Here is a 13,645-nt window from a genome sequence, read left to right on the forward strand (position 1 = left end):
ACCATCTGCAGCCAGAGGATGATGAGGGCGTGTGGAAGCTGCACTGGCTCTGGGCAGGGGGTCTTCCCTGCTTGCTCTCCAGGAGCTCAGCAGTTCTCAAGGGCCTCCCACAATGCAGGGGACAGTCGCAGCTGAATGAATCGGCACGCTTTCCTGTAGAGTTGCTCAAGATTAAAAAAAACTCCTTTTCTTTTCCCACACAGGAATCTGATCACCCCAGTAGACCACTCTTGCCTGGCAGGCCTTTAGGAGCTCCTTTCTTTATCGAGGTCTCCCTGAGGCAGAACCCAGACAGACCCTCAAACCTCCCCTCCAAGAAGGCATGGGGGAAAGAGCCCCCGACCCTGGCTGATTGGGAACAGCTGGAGTCAGCCGTGATCGGCCTGTTTTGAGGACCCCTGGATCACAGAAGAGCCATCTCATCCCCAGGGACCTTCTCAGCATTTATAACTGACTTCTCTTAGGGCTTTGCCACCATTCAAAGGCACATGCACACTGCAGGCCCTGGGAGGCTAAAGAATGTGAAGGGGCAGAGGGGTGGGGAGCCCGGATAGAGAGGCCGGACATCCCCCTGCCTCTCCTCACTCCAGGCTTCTCACACTCACCTCCTCTGGGAAGCCTTCCTGGATAACCCTACATTTTCCAACTTTCTTTGGTATATTTCGTGTAGACTTTATCCCTGCCACTGAGAGCTAAACTGCCACTTCTGCTCAGCCTGGGGCCATGGGAGCCTGCTTTTCTTGCTGGCTCCAAGGGTCCAGTCACACACTCAGCTAGATGATTGCAAATAAACATGGCCATGTGTTCATTCCTTCATCCCTTCAATGCAGATCAACGAACACCTGTGACTGTACCAGGTGGACGTTTTAGGGGCACAGGGGTAACCCTGGTCTACTTGTAAGGAGTTACAGCCCAGCTAGGAGGGGAGTCTTGGACACCAATAACAATTTTAAATCAAGCCTTTATGTATTCCAGGCTCTGTGCCCAAGTGTTTTATGTACATTCTCTGGCTTAATCTTCATACAACCTTATAAAACCATCTTTCTTATTATTTTTAATTTTTATTATTATTTTGTAGACGATATTTTATAGACTGACACACAGACATTAACTTGCCTGAGGCCACACAAGTAGCAGATGATAGAGCCAGGCTTGGAGCCCGAGCAGCGACGCCTGTCAGAGCCGTCATCTGTGTGTGTGACTCCCATTTGTTCATTTTTGCTTTCGTTGCCTTTTCTTTTGGTGTCAAAGCCATAAATTCATTTCCAAGACCGAGGGCAAGGAGCTTACCCCCTATGTTTTCTTCTCGGAGTTTTTACAGTTTCAAGTCTTCCACTCAAGTCTTTAATCATTTCGAGTTAATTTTTGTGTGTGGTGTTAAGATAGTGGTCCAGTTTAATTCTCTTGCATGTGGCTGTCCAGTTTTCCCAACACCATTTATGGAAGAGACTGTCTTTTCCCCATGGTATATTCTTGCCTCCTCTGTTATAAATTAATTGATCACATATACATGGGTTTACTTCTGGGTTCTCTATTCTGTTCCATTGATCAACATGTCTGTTTTTATGCCAATATCATACTGCTTTGATTACTATAGCTTTGTAATGTCATTTCAGATTTCTGGCCTCCAGAACTGGAAGAGAATAAATGTACATTGTTTTAAGCCACTAACTTTGTGGCAATTTGTTACAGCAGCCACAAAAATGAATAGATGGCTCTAGGCTGAGCACAGTGTGGGGCACTGAGACTCTCAGCAACATTGTCCCATTGGCATTTTAGAAAGCTGGATTTAATCCCACAAATATTTACTGAGTAGCTTCCGCATACCAGGCACGTTGCTGAGCCACAGGGAGATAGTGGCAAAAGAGAGAGACACAGCCCCTGCCCTGGGTGGAGCTACGGTGTCATCAGAGGTCACTCTAGCCCCCATGTTGGGTTAGACACCAGTGCAAGATGAGCATATTATCACTAACTGACAGCCTGAACAGAACCAGTTCCCAACTGGCAGCTGCAGGGCCTTTGCTTAACTGAAAAGACAGTTATCTGAACAGCTCTGAAGATAGCACGTCTCAGCAGAAGTGCCAGAGCCAGCCGGGGCAGCCATTTGGCTGCAGCAAGTCTGTACTTGCTGCTGCCCAAAGCCCTTTCTCCACTGTGCAACCTGAGAGTCTCATGGGCAACAAGGAGGGGGGTGGCCCACAGTGGATTTCTCAAAGCACCAAGTAGGAGCCTCCACTGGCTGGGGGAGTGTGTCAGGGGAAGGCACAAGGGGCGAAGAAGTGCCACTCCCAATCCACTAGCAATTCCACTCCTAGGGGTATATTCAGCAGAAGTATAAACATACATGTGCCAAAAAACATCCTCTAGAATGCTCGTGGCAGCCCCAAACCGGAAACAACCCAAACGCCTGACAACAGTAGATTGATGGCTAAAGTGTGGCATATTCACACGATGGAACACTGAACAGCAATGTGGATGAATGAACTATTGTTAAACCCAGGAACACTGATGATTCTTACCAACTTAATATTGAGCAAAAGAAACCTGACACAAAAGAATACCTATTACATGACTTCATTTATGTCAGACAACTTTTTAAATAAAATGTTCATAAAGAGGCAAAATGAATCTACATGTGAGAAGTCAGGATAGGGGTTGCCCTAGTTGCAGGGGAGTGTGTAGTGATTGGGAGGCGGCACAGGGGGCCTCCGGAGTGTTGGTAATGTTCTAATTCTGGACAGGGGTAAAACAGGAGTGTTCACTGTGTGATAATTCATTGAGCTGTATACTCCTGATCTATTTTATATGTGTACATTATTTTGCAATGATAAGTTTATTTTAAAAGTTATGAATGAGGGGCTGGCCCTGTGGCTGAGTGGTTGGGTTCATGTGCTCTGCTTCAGTGGCCCAGGGTTTTGCCAGTTTGGATCCTGGGCACAGACCTAGCACTGCTCATCAAGCCACGCTGAGGCGGCGTCCCTCATGCCACAACTAGAAGGACCCACAACTAAAATATACAACTATGTACTGGGGAGTTTTGGGGAGGAGAAGGAAAAATAAAAATAAAAATAAATAAAAAATTTTTAAAAAGTTATGAATGAGCATATGCAGTGACTAGGGTATTTTGGTGGCTATATGACATGGAGGACATTGGCTGGGAGTTAGAAGGCCCGGGTTCCGGCCTTAACCTGCCTGAACTAAGATGCTACGGGACCCAACCTGTGGCCCCCTTTTGGGTCCCAGTTTCCTCATCCAAAAATTGGGAAGGCATTTATGCGGATTGTATGATTTTTGCAGAAACGTAGCAAACTGCTTGAACTGTAGCTAACCTGACTCCTCATATATATATATTAAAAAAAAAAAGGAAGAATCCAAGACTTTGTTGGAACTGGAGATGTTTTCCTATTTCCTTGTTAGAGTGGTCATGCAAGGATTTGGTTCCATTTCCAGCGGCCCAGTTATCTGACCTTGGCCGCAGAGGCAGGTGTGTGGTGGACTGGAAAGAACACAGGGGGTTTTGGGATCCTTCTGTCTGGGTTAGAGTTCTGGCAGGGTCCCCGTCTTAGTAGTGTGTGAACTTGGTTGAGCTACTTCACCTCTCTGAGTTTCAGTGTCCTCACTGGTAAATAAAGGCAATTGTACCCACTCTGCTGGGCAGGTGTGAAGATTAGAAGTGAAAAGTGCCCAGCTGTTGGTAGGCACAGCTGCTTTCCCTATACCTGGTGGGGTCCCTAAGTTAGATAGGTCTCCTGCTGGACCAGGCCAAAGAAGACATCTGATCAGTCTGACAATTTGCTGATCCAAACTAAACAAAGAAAATAGAGGTGGCCAGGGAGCCCTTGGAGAGCAGAGCCCTCCTTTACAGGTGGTGCAGAGACTGCATCCTGAGGGCCTTGCCTTACCCAGGGGAACTCAGGCCTGCCCCTGCCTTGAGGCCCTGGGAGGCTGGGGCTGGAGGAAGGATCAGAGTAGGGGGCAGAGCACAAGCTAGTGTTCTGGGTGCCCGTCTTCAACCCCCCTGTGTAGCCCTCCTAGAGCCTTGTTGATGTGCTAACAGCAAGCACCAGGAGGTCTAACCTTTCATTCTGTGCCCCACTCTATAAGGGGCTGTCGACAAACAGGACTCCGAGGAGGGGTCCTGGAGAATGGGGAAGGACCTTGACGTATGAGGGACAGCTGGAGAAACTGCTGGGGTGGGGGCAGTGTAGCTCAGAGAAGATGACTCTAGGGGCCTAGGATCACTGCTTTTGCTAATCAAATGGGTTCTCTGAATTTCCTGACCTGTGTGGAGACTAGTGTTTCCTCTACTTTGACTCTCAGAGAATCCAAATCTGCTTATTCCTAATGACTTTTTTCTAATTATATACACACATACACACAAACATACATATACATATGTTCATACAAAAACAATTGAAACATATAGAAAAGCAAACTAAGAAAATAAAATCGTTATCTTCTGGAGATAGCGATTGTTGGTATTTTTGTGTATATCCTTCAGATTTAGATACATAATGACCGAATATATTCTTTCAGTCAGTTTTTGGTGGCAGGCAACAGAAACTGGCTCTGACGACCTATATTAGTTAAAGTGCAGTTAGCTGCTGTGTTAGGAAAATCCCAAAATTGCAATAGCTTTATACAGCACAGATTTATTTCTTGCTTCCATAAAGCCCCAGACAGCTGTTCCTGGTGAGTGTGGGTGGCTCCACCATTCAACACATGGCTCCCTCAGTCACCAGTCAACATGCAGCCAGCAGACAGAAGAAGAGAGAGTGAAGGATTATACAGGAGGATTTTGTGGGCCTGAAGTGCTGTCCACATCATCCCTTCACTTTCCATTAGTCAGAATTCAGTGACATGGCCACACCTAACAGGAAGACTGTTGGAGGACTGGTAGAATTGACAGGATGCTGGGGCACTGGCCTTTAGACTGAGCAGTCCTCCAGGTGTTCCAGGAAACCAAGAAGCAGAAAGTAACAAACATGTCAACTGCCTTGTAGCCAGGCAGGCAGGCCACCACTGCTCCACCTCCATCACAGCTGCCAAGAATTCTTCCTTAGCTCCTAGGCTCACTCTCTTGAGATCCAGCATGCTAGAAGAGAGCATCTGATTGATGAAGCCCAAGCAACGCCCTCATCCCTGGCTTCACCAGGGCCAGGAGAGGCTGAATCTGGCCCTATAACCCCAACATGGGGGGAGGCAGGCTTTTCCTTCTGCCGGGGTCGCTCCATTCCCTCCCCAAGGAGAGACAATTCTCTGAAGGACATTGGGAAAGAGGATTGGTGTGGACAGTCAACAACACAATCCCTTATGCTATGTATTTCACTGGACTGTGTTACCAGGCTGGGACCCTGTCGTTTATGTCAGTCCTACTCCACTTGGCTCTTCTTCCTACGTCAGGGGCCAGAGCCATTCCAGGGTTTGTACAGCAATGGAGGGAAGTCAGAGCAGATCTGGTAAATGGAACTGCCTGGAAGCCTCAGGGAAAAAAGACATGTGGAGTCCAAGATGACTCAGAGCAGCAAAGTCTTGCCAAGCTTTCTATGTGTCAAGCCCCCCAAGACATAAGAACAACTTCCCCAGTCCTCCTCCATCACCAAAACAACCCACAGCCCATAAAAAGCAGCAAGAGGCATAGAAAAGAAAAAGCCTACAAACGTACATTTCACCTCCTATTCCCCAATTTGGAGGTGTTATGTCTTTAGGGGACCTCCCTCCATGATTTCCTGGGTCCCTGACACATCCTAATTGGCATTTGAAACAATAAGTACATAAAAAGGTGCTCAGCATGGTTGGTTCTCAGGGAAATGCAAATTAAAACCACAAGATATGAGTACACATGCACCAGTAAGGACTGAAATTAAAAAGACTGATAAAACCTAGTGTTGACGAAGATACAGAGCAACTGGAACTCACACAAACTGCCGGTGGAAGTATACAATTGTACAACCACGATGGAAAATTTTTAGCAGTTAAACATATACCTGTTCCATGACCCAGTAAGTCCACTCCCGAGCATTCACCGATGAGAAATAAAACCACATAGTCACACAAAGATTTGTACAGTAGCTTTATTTATGATAGACTAAAACAGGAAAGGGCAAACGTCCATCAGGAGAATGGATGAGCTGTGCTCTATTCATACAACAGAATACTTCTCATCAATACAAATGAACTACTCATATGCACACGGCCATAGATAAATCTCAAAAACATATGATGACCAAAAGTAACCAGACCAAAACAATACATACTGTATGGTCCCATGGACATGGAGGTCAACAACAGGCAAACTCAACCTGTGGAGATAGAACTCAGAATAATGAGGAAACGTTCTGGGGTGATGGAAATATTCCATGTCTTGATCTGGGTGATGGACACATGGGTATACACATGTAAAAAGTCACCTAGCAGTCCACTTAAGTTTTGTGCATTTTACTGTGTTTTACATTTTACTAAATTACTATGTAATTTATACTTTATTAAAGTACTATGAAAATCTAAAAACTAAAAAGTTTGGCCTCTTTTTGGCTTACAGTGGTCCCTTCCCCGAGTCTGACCCCCAGGTCTGACCCCTGGCTTCTGGGTGTGTAGGGATTTGTTCTTTGTGGATGCTGGGAGTGGGACTGGACCCACCTTCGGGGTGCCCGTCATCTGGCCCCTGCTGGCCCTGCTGGCCTCCTTTTGCGAGGCTTGCAGCAGGGGATGTGGCACTCTCTCCACAGCACAGCGACCAGCAGTTTCCTTGTTGACTCTGCCTTTCCTGGTCCTCACCTGCAAAAAATGGTATCACACTGCTGTTTTAATATGCATTTCTTGGATGAGTAGTGAGGTTGAACTTCTAAATTTACTGGTCATTTTTATTTCTTTGTTTAGAGCCTGATGTTTTGAGGGCCCTGTTCCACTTGTCAGCTAACCAGAAAGGAAAGATATACTTCTGCCAAGCAACCATTTCTAAAGGATCTTTTTTTGCAGCAAGATTCTGCTCTTCTTTCTTCTGTGCTTCTCCCAGGAGGGAGTATCTTTGTAGAGGATATTTTTTTTTTGTAATTACAACAATAATAATAACAATAATAAACAGAACCAGATAATCATCAAGGGTAGGTAAAACAGGCTCAAATTCGACAGCCTGTAGCACTCCAGAGCTCTGCCCACAATTTCTGCGCCTTTCCAGAGGCTGAGAAGCCTGTGGCCTCCTCTGAATATGCTCAGCCCCTCCTTCCAGGTCTACCCTATGCCATATACACACACACAAACACACACACACTCACACATGCTGCCAAATGTTGGTGCATTTAGCACACTGAAGACGGGGCGGGTGGAGGTAAGGAGATGGAGGAGCTGACAGCTCACCTCATCCAAGCTGCTCTTCATCTCACCAGCTCTTCTCCCTCCTCCCTTCTCATCTGCCTCCACACTCCTTCCTCAAAGCAAAAATCCCTCCCCCATGGCACACCAAGCAATTTAGCCATCAACATTCAAGGCCCTGCCCTTAGAATTGCAAACACCTCTCTAAACTGCTTATCAATGTATTTTTCCAAAGATGGTTCCCATTCTAGGAACAACTCAAAGCCAGCTACTTAGATGTATATGTTTCTTTAAATGTTACTTCACCATCATCATAACAGCATTGTGGTGTCTCTCTGCCCCTGAACAGATTCCAGGCTTGTTCTCCCAACCTCCGGAGCTGGTGAACAGCACTGCGCTATTCTGACAGTGCAAATAAGAGTTCTGAGTGGGACTTGCAGCCAAGAAGGATAAGCTGGGTTCAGACCATGGAGAAACTTCAATGCCAAGGGAAAGAATTTGGATTTGATTATTCTATTCAGGGATTTATCAAAGGTGTTAGTGCGGGGCTGTGACTTGAAGAGAACTGGGCTTCTGAAAATTTCATAATCTGGCTTCTGCTTAAGTAACTGGCATAGAAAGAGAGTGATTAGAGGGGCTAGGCAAGGATGATGAGGGCTTGTCTTAAGGCAGGGGACAGATCTGGGAGACTTCTGAGGAATATCCACAGCCTTCGGTAGTGGGGAAGGAGCGAGAGAGGATGAGATGAAGTATCCTTATAAGGGTGAAGCCAACTCCTCCCTCCTGGTCTGGAATAGTCCGTAATTTGCTAGGAACAATTTAACATGGACCATTACTGCTGAGACAGGACCAGCCAAAGCCTGGAAAGATGTGAAGAAACCATTAAATAAGTGTAGCATTTACGAGATACACAGGGCATCCTAGAACAGTGACGTCATTAAGGTGTCTCAGCTCAATGTCCCTGGAGAAGGGAAAGATGTTTCAGCCTTCCATCTTACTGGGCTTTTTTGTATTTCCAAATGTGATACTTCTAGGCAGATGCATTTACAGAGCTCTTTGCGTCAAATAACAACATTGGCCAACATTTATTTCATGTTGTGCCAAGCACTGTCCTAAGGCTTTTTTTATTGTATAATTCATATATGTTTGTGTGTGTAATCATATATATAATGTTATATACTCCTCACAGCTCTACAAAGTAAGCATTATTTTACAGATGAGAAATTGAGGCAAAGAAGTTAAACAACTTGCCCAAGGTCACACAGCAAGGAACTGGCAGAACCAGCATCACACCCAAGGGTGCTAATGAGTTTATTTCCTGGAAAGAACCAAACTAGGAGACAGTAGAACGGGCTTCTGGCCCCAGCTCAGCTGCAGCCATTCCAAGCTTGGGTGGGTCATCTTTCAAATGTACACTCACTCATGAGGACACTTTGGGGAGTGGTGGATATGTTCACTACCTTGATTAAGGTGATGGTTTCAAGCGTATATGCATATATCAAACCTTATCAAATGGTACACTTTAAATACGTGCAATTCATTGTCAATTATCTCAACAAAGCTGTTTTTAAAAACTGATAACAATTATACAATGAAATTAAAATATCTGTAATATTTCTACAGCAACTCATTTATCTTATGTCACCCCATTACAATGTGTGGGCATGATGCATAAAATTCATCATTTATTTCTGAATCTAAGAATTGCTTTGAGAATTTTGCTACGCCTCAGAAGAGCAAAGTGTCTCCAAATTAAGACTAAGAGCTACAATGACTCAAGAAATGTTTCATAATCTGGCATTACTGAAAATAGAACTCAAAGTATGCAACATTGCTGTTTATAACAACATAGAGATTTTGCTGAAATAAAGTAAAAAAAAGAAATGGAATATATGGAATTTATGGAACATAAATATACTACAATTTTTTTAAGTGCACTGCTTAAAGCCATTTCGGGTCTTCTTGGCTCCCTAAAGACTCCAGCTCTGCCTAATGGTCCACACTCCACTCCATCTCTGTTCCAGAAAAACTGGTTCCTTTCTGGTTCCTGGAAGAGGCCAAGGTCTTCTACGCCTTGGGGCCTTCACGCATGCTGTTGCCTGTGCCTGCAACTCTCTAACGCTGGCCCTGCATGGCAGGCTCCTTCTCAACCCCCAGGTTTCAACATAATCACACACACACACACAACTCCCTGACCACCCAGAACTCCATAGAATAGTTTTCCTTTGTGGCTGTCATCACAGTGCATAGCTAGAGGTTTATTTCCTGGTTGGTCCACGTGAGCCCTGTGCAGGCAAGAGTGCAGTCTGTTCCCCTGTCTGTTGTCTGGTGTGCTCTAAAACCTCCCATGGGGCTGGGACACAAAAGGTGCTTTATTGACATGCCCAAAGGATGAATGGATGTCTCCTCTCTGGGCTGTGTGACCTCATGAGATGGGTGGCCTGATGAGAAGCCCCCAGAATGCTGTCTGTAAAGTACAAATATGCACCAGGAAGGCCACTCCCTCCCTTTCTTAGTTCTTCCTCCCCAAACAGAGGTACCCCGACCTTGGGTGGCAGCAGCTCTGGGTGAGGGCTGAGCTTCAGGAGGAAGTGGGCTCTTGGAGACCATGTCCTAACCCACAGAAACATTGCCAGAAGCTTGGGCTTTGTCTGCTAAAGCGAGGGGACAATAGTTAACTATGTCAATACGAGTCCATGGGTCCCGAGTGCTGACAACATAGGCCCGCTGGGGGATAGCCAGAGTGCTTGGATTCAGGTGTTTGGGCACAGCCAGCCTGTGAGCCCCTCAAGGGCAGGCGCTACCTGAATCCCGCACAGTACTGTGGGTGCCCAACCCCAAGCCAGGCACACAGCAGGTGTGCACCAACTATCTGTTGTGATGAAATCAATAAACTCCATCTTGTGAACACTGGTCCTCTGCTGGCATGTGTTAATCACTTTATGCACACTGTCTCCACTAATCTTTATAATAACCCCATGAAGTTGGTGTTCTTATCCCCATTTTATAGAGGGGGAAATTGAGGCTCAGAGAGAAGTAAAGTAATTTGCTCAAAGTCACACAGCCAGTGAGAGGCAGGAAAGCAGAAGTCCCTTGTGATACTGAAACAATGGCCTGGAGTAGCAATTGCTATTTTGGGGGCCAACAAATTAGCATCCTCTCATTGGAGAAACCCTGTGACCGCCCCTCAAAGCACTAGCTCCTCTATTCCTGGCCTCTCTGCCACCTGGGCACTGTCCCCTCTGCTCCTTTCCCCACTCTGACCTTTCATGGTTTGGCTCCTCTCCACATTCCTGCTTCTCCTCTTGCCTCTCTGATGGCTGTTCTTCTTCCTCCCACTTCCTAAAGGCAGATGGTCACCAGGGCTCCTCCTCAGGGCTTTCCTCCTCCCTCTACATCCTCTCTCTGGGCCACCCTGTCAACAACCTGGCCCCTCTAATCTGCATGGCCAGCTCAGACCTCTCCCAGCAGGTACGGACCCACCCAGCCCCTGATGACAGCTGCTGATTATCCCTCCCAGAATGTAGCTCCTGCTCTGAGACCTTCAAAGGCTCCCAGGGTCCATCAGAGGAGCAGGAAACTCCTCCCTAAGACATTCAGGGCTCCACTGTACCCATGTCGGTTTCTTGCCCAATTCAGCGCCTTCCTCCATCCTAGCACTGTGCTCTCTGCCTTTATTCTGCTGTCCCTTCAGCATGGCTTCCCTCCCGCTCACCTCTTCTCAACACAGTTCTCCCTTCCTGGTCTATGGCATCTGCCCCTCCTCCACAAGGTCCTTCTTGACTTCCCTCCCGTCGGATGTGGCTCTCCCTCTTCAGTAGACTCCAGGGAGAGCCTGTCCCAGGCCACCTTTGCAGAAGATATTTCTGTTCTTGCTTAGACTCTCCTTACCCTCAGATCACAGAGGGAGTCTGCCACGGGGAGTCAGGGACAATGCCCATCTTATGCCTTGTAGTTTTGCCTCTTCATCTAAAAGTCTCCTCAGCTGTAAAGTGAGGTGGTGGAATTGGATCAGTATCTCCCTGATTTCAGTCATTCAAGTACCACCATTGTTGCTTTATCATTGTACCACCTGTATTATCATATACTTATAAGCATTATTTACCTTATTTATGTACTCCTTTCTTAACCTATAAAAAAGGAAACTTTACATTGCTTACTGTGACTGGAAAACCAATGCCACTTGCAATAAGGGTTGCAATAAAGAAAAGGGAACCATGAAAATAAACACATAACTGATAAAGTAAGAAATGTCTGTGTACAGCCTCAGATGCTCCCATGTATAATTCTGGGAAACAACGTACTAGATCATCAAAGCCTTTGTCCAAGGGAAACCACTAGATACAGTGGGTAAGGACAGGCTTCCATCAGTAACGCACTATTGCAACATGGAAAAGAGTCCAGCGTGAACCGAACCCAACTTCAATTTGTACAGAAATAACTGGGTGTTTTAAAGGAAGACTGAGGGAGTCGGGAGGGGGGTCAGTGGGGCTCAGTGGAGTCAGGGAATTGAGAATCACAAAGACTTGGTCAGTGCAAATGTGGTTAGGCCAGCTGTCTGCTAGCTGGCAAACAGTGAAGTTAGGACTCTATCCTCCCACAGAGCCTGGGAGACAGATGCCCGATGCTCAGGTGCTGGCTGAAAAAAACAGGAAAAGTTTTTGGCAGCCTTGAATTTTCTCAGGCAAGCATTTTAAGGGACAGCTAGAGTCATCTTAGGGATGTGGCCTCAAGCTGTCAGAAAGTATGCTAATGTTTGTTCAAGTCTTTATAGGCCAAGGTTGAGGCCTAGTCCAGAAGAGGGCTCAGAGGGGTCTGGCTAGAGTTTGATAAAGGAGAGAATCTTTGTCAGCCTCTTTAGCCTAGGTGAGAGTTAAAAAAAAAAAAAAGCATCGACATGTGTTGAGACTCCATGCTGGGTGCTTCCCAAGGTCAGGAAGCAGAAACTGTCAGTATCATCCCCATCAAAAGGCTGAGGAAACTAAGTTTCAGAAGGGCTGGGTCATTTGCCCAAGGTTCACACAAGCCTGAAGTGGCAGTGCTGGGGTTTGAATGCAGGTCTCACTGATTCCAGAGTTCATAGCTGCATTCTACGCCTCTAGGCTCTGACTACTCACATATCCCCATCCTGCCAATCTCACTGGTCCAGAGTATTGACTCTGGAGAAGAGTGTGGTGCTGGACATTGCTTCCCAGCTTTGGCTGCACGCTGAAATCACCTGGGGAGCTTCAAAAATAGATGCCTGGGCTCTGCCCCCAGAGGCTCTGATGTAGCTGGTCCGGGGTGCGGCCTGGACGCAGGGATTTTTAGAAGCTCCCTGGTGATCTCTGAGCGGCCAGCTTTGAAACCCACTGTGACAGAAGCCTTCACAGTCATCATCCCACTCAATCCTTGCAAGAGCCCTGTGAGGACGGCGGGCAAATGACCATGTCCCGCTGTTGAGGAACCAAGTTCAGAGCGGCTAAAGCTCATATACTTAATAACATCTGGGTACGGAATCCAAGCTTCCTGACCTCCAGCTCTGAGTTCTCCGCCCAAAAGTTACAGCTCTAAAGAGGCATAATTGAAAGGAAAAAAGCAGTATCTCCTAAAACAGAAATGAGCAATTTAATTTCTCTTGGACATTAAACGTCCTTTCCCACCCCACATTGAACACGTGGAGGAGGGATAGTGACTACCTCAACCACAGGATCCAAAACAAGGCCAAAGGATCCCAGAGAGGTAAGCAGCGGCCTCCCCTCTCTGACAAACTGTTCCAGCAGCAGACGCCAAGGCTGGGCTAGAGCAGAGGGCCTGCAGTTCTGTGATAATGCTGTTCTCCACGCCCATGTTTCTGCAGCGGGTAGGGATCATGGCTTCTGAGCACTTACAGGTAGCTGGACACAACCTAGGGAACTCGGGGATCTGTTACTGAACCCTCCCAGGCAGCGTCCTGGGTGATCCAGCACAGTCGCGGGCTCCAGAGCCACTCGCCCCACCCGCTGTGCACAACACTCGGCCCACGAGCCTGGTCCAGCCTTGGTGATTGGCACAATAAAGATGAGCGGAGGGGAGGAGGCGGTTTCCCACCTCGAAAAGAGGGACCACTGCCCACCCTTGGGAGACCTGGGGGATACCACTGCTCACCCTTGGGGGACTTCAGGAGTCCCAACCGTGGGCCCATAATAGGGGCCAGCAAAGCACCACTATACATGTCTAGAGGTCTTAGGTTCACCCCAGTCTTAAAGACACCCCGGGGAGTGCCAGCAGCTGTAGGGTCCCGGGAAACAAGGCCTCATTACAGTGGAGGACCCCTACCCTCTCCAAACCCCTAAAAAATGCAACAATCCAAGGC

At 47.0% G+C, this 13,645-nt stretch overlaps 2 long non-coding RNA genes across 2 annotated transcripts; both read right to left on the reverse strand.

The window, feature by feature from the left end:
* Nucleotides 1–6,059: 6,059 nt before the first annotated feature.
* LOC139075676 (uncharacterized) lies at nucleotides 6,060–10,723 on the reverse strand. Its single transcript, XR_011526305.1, has 3 exons — nucleotides 10,576–10,723; nucleotides 6,640–6,777; nucleotides 6,060–6,302 (listed from the first exon to the last, which is right to left on the reverse strand). It is a non-coding gene; the product is annotated as an uncharacterized lncRNA (long non-coding RNA).
* Nucleotides 10,724–13,264: 2,541 nt separating this feature from the next.
* On the reverse strand, nucleotides 13,265–13,575 carry LOC139075677 (uncharacterized). The gene is made up of 2 exons (XR_011526306.1): nucleotides 13,449–13,575; nucleotides 13,265–13,416 (listed from the first exon to the last, which is right to left on the reverse strand). It is a non-coding gene; the product is annotated as an uncharacterized lncRNA (long non-coding RNA).
* Between the last annotated feature and the right edge of the window lie 70 nt (nucleotides 13,576–13,645).

The sequence above is a fragment of the Equus przewalskii genome, chromosome 1, assembly GCF_037783145.1.
Source record: "Equus przewalskii isolate Varuska chromosome 1, EquPr2, whole genome shotgun sequence".
Lineage (NCBI taxonomy): Eukaryota > Metazoa > Chordata > Mammalia > Perissodactyla > Equidae > Equus > Equus przewalskii.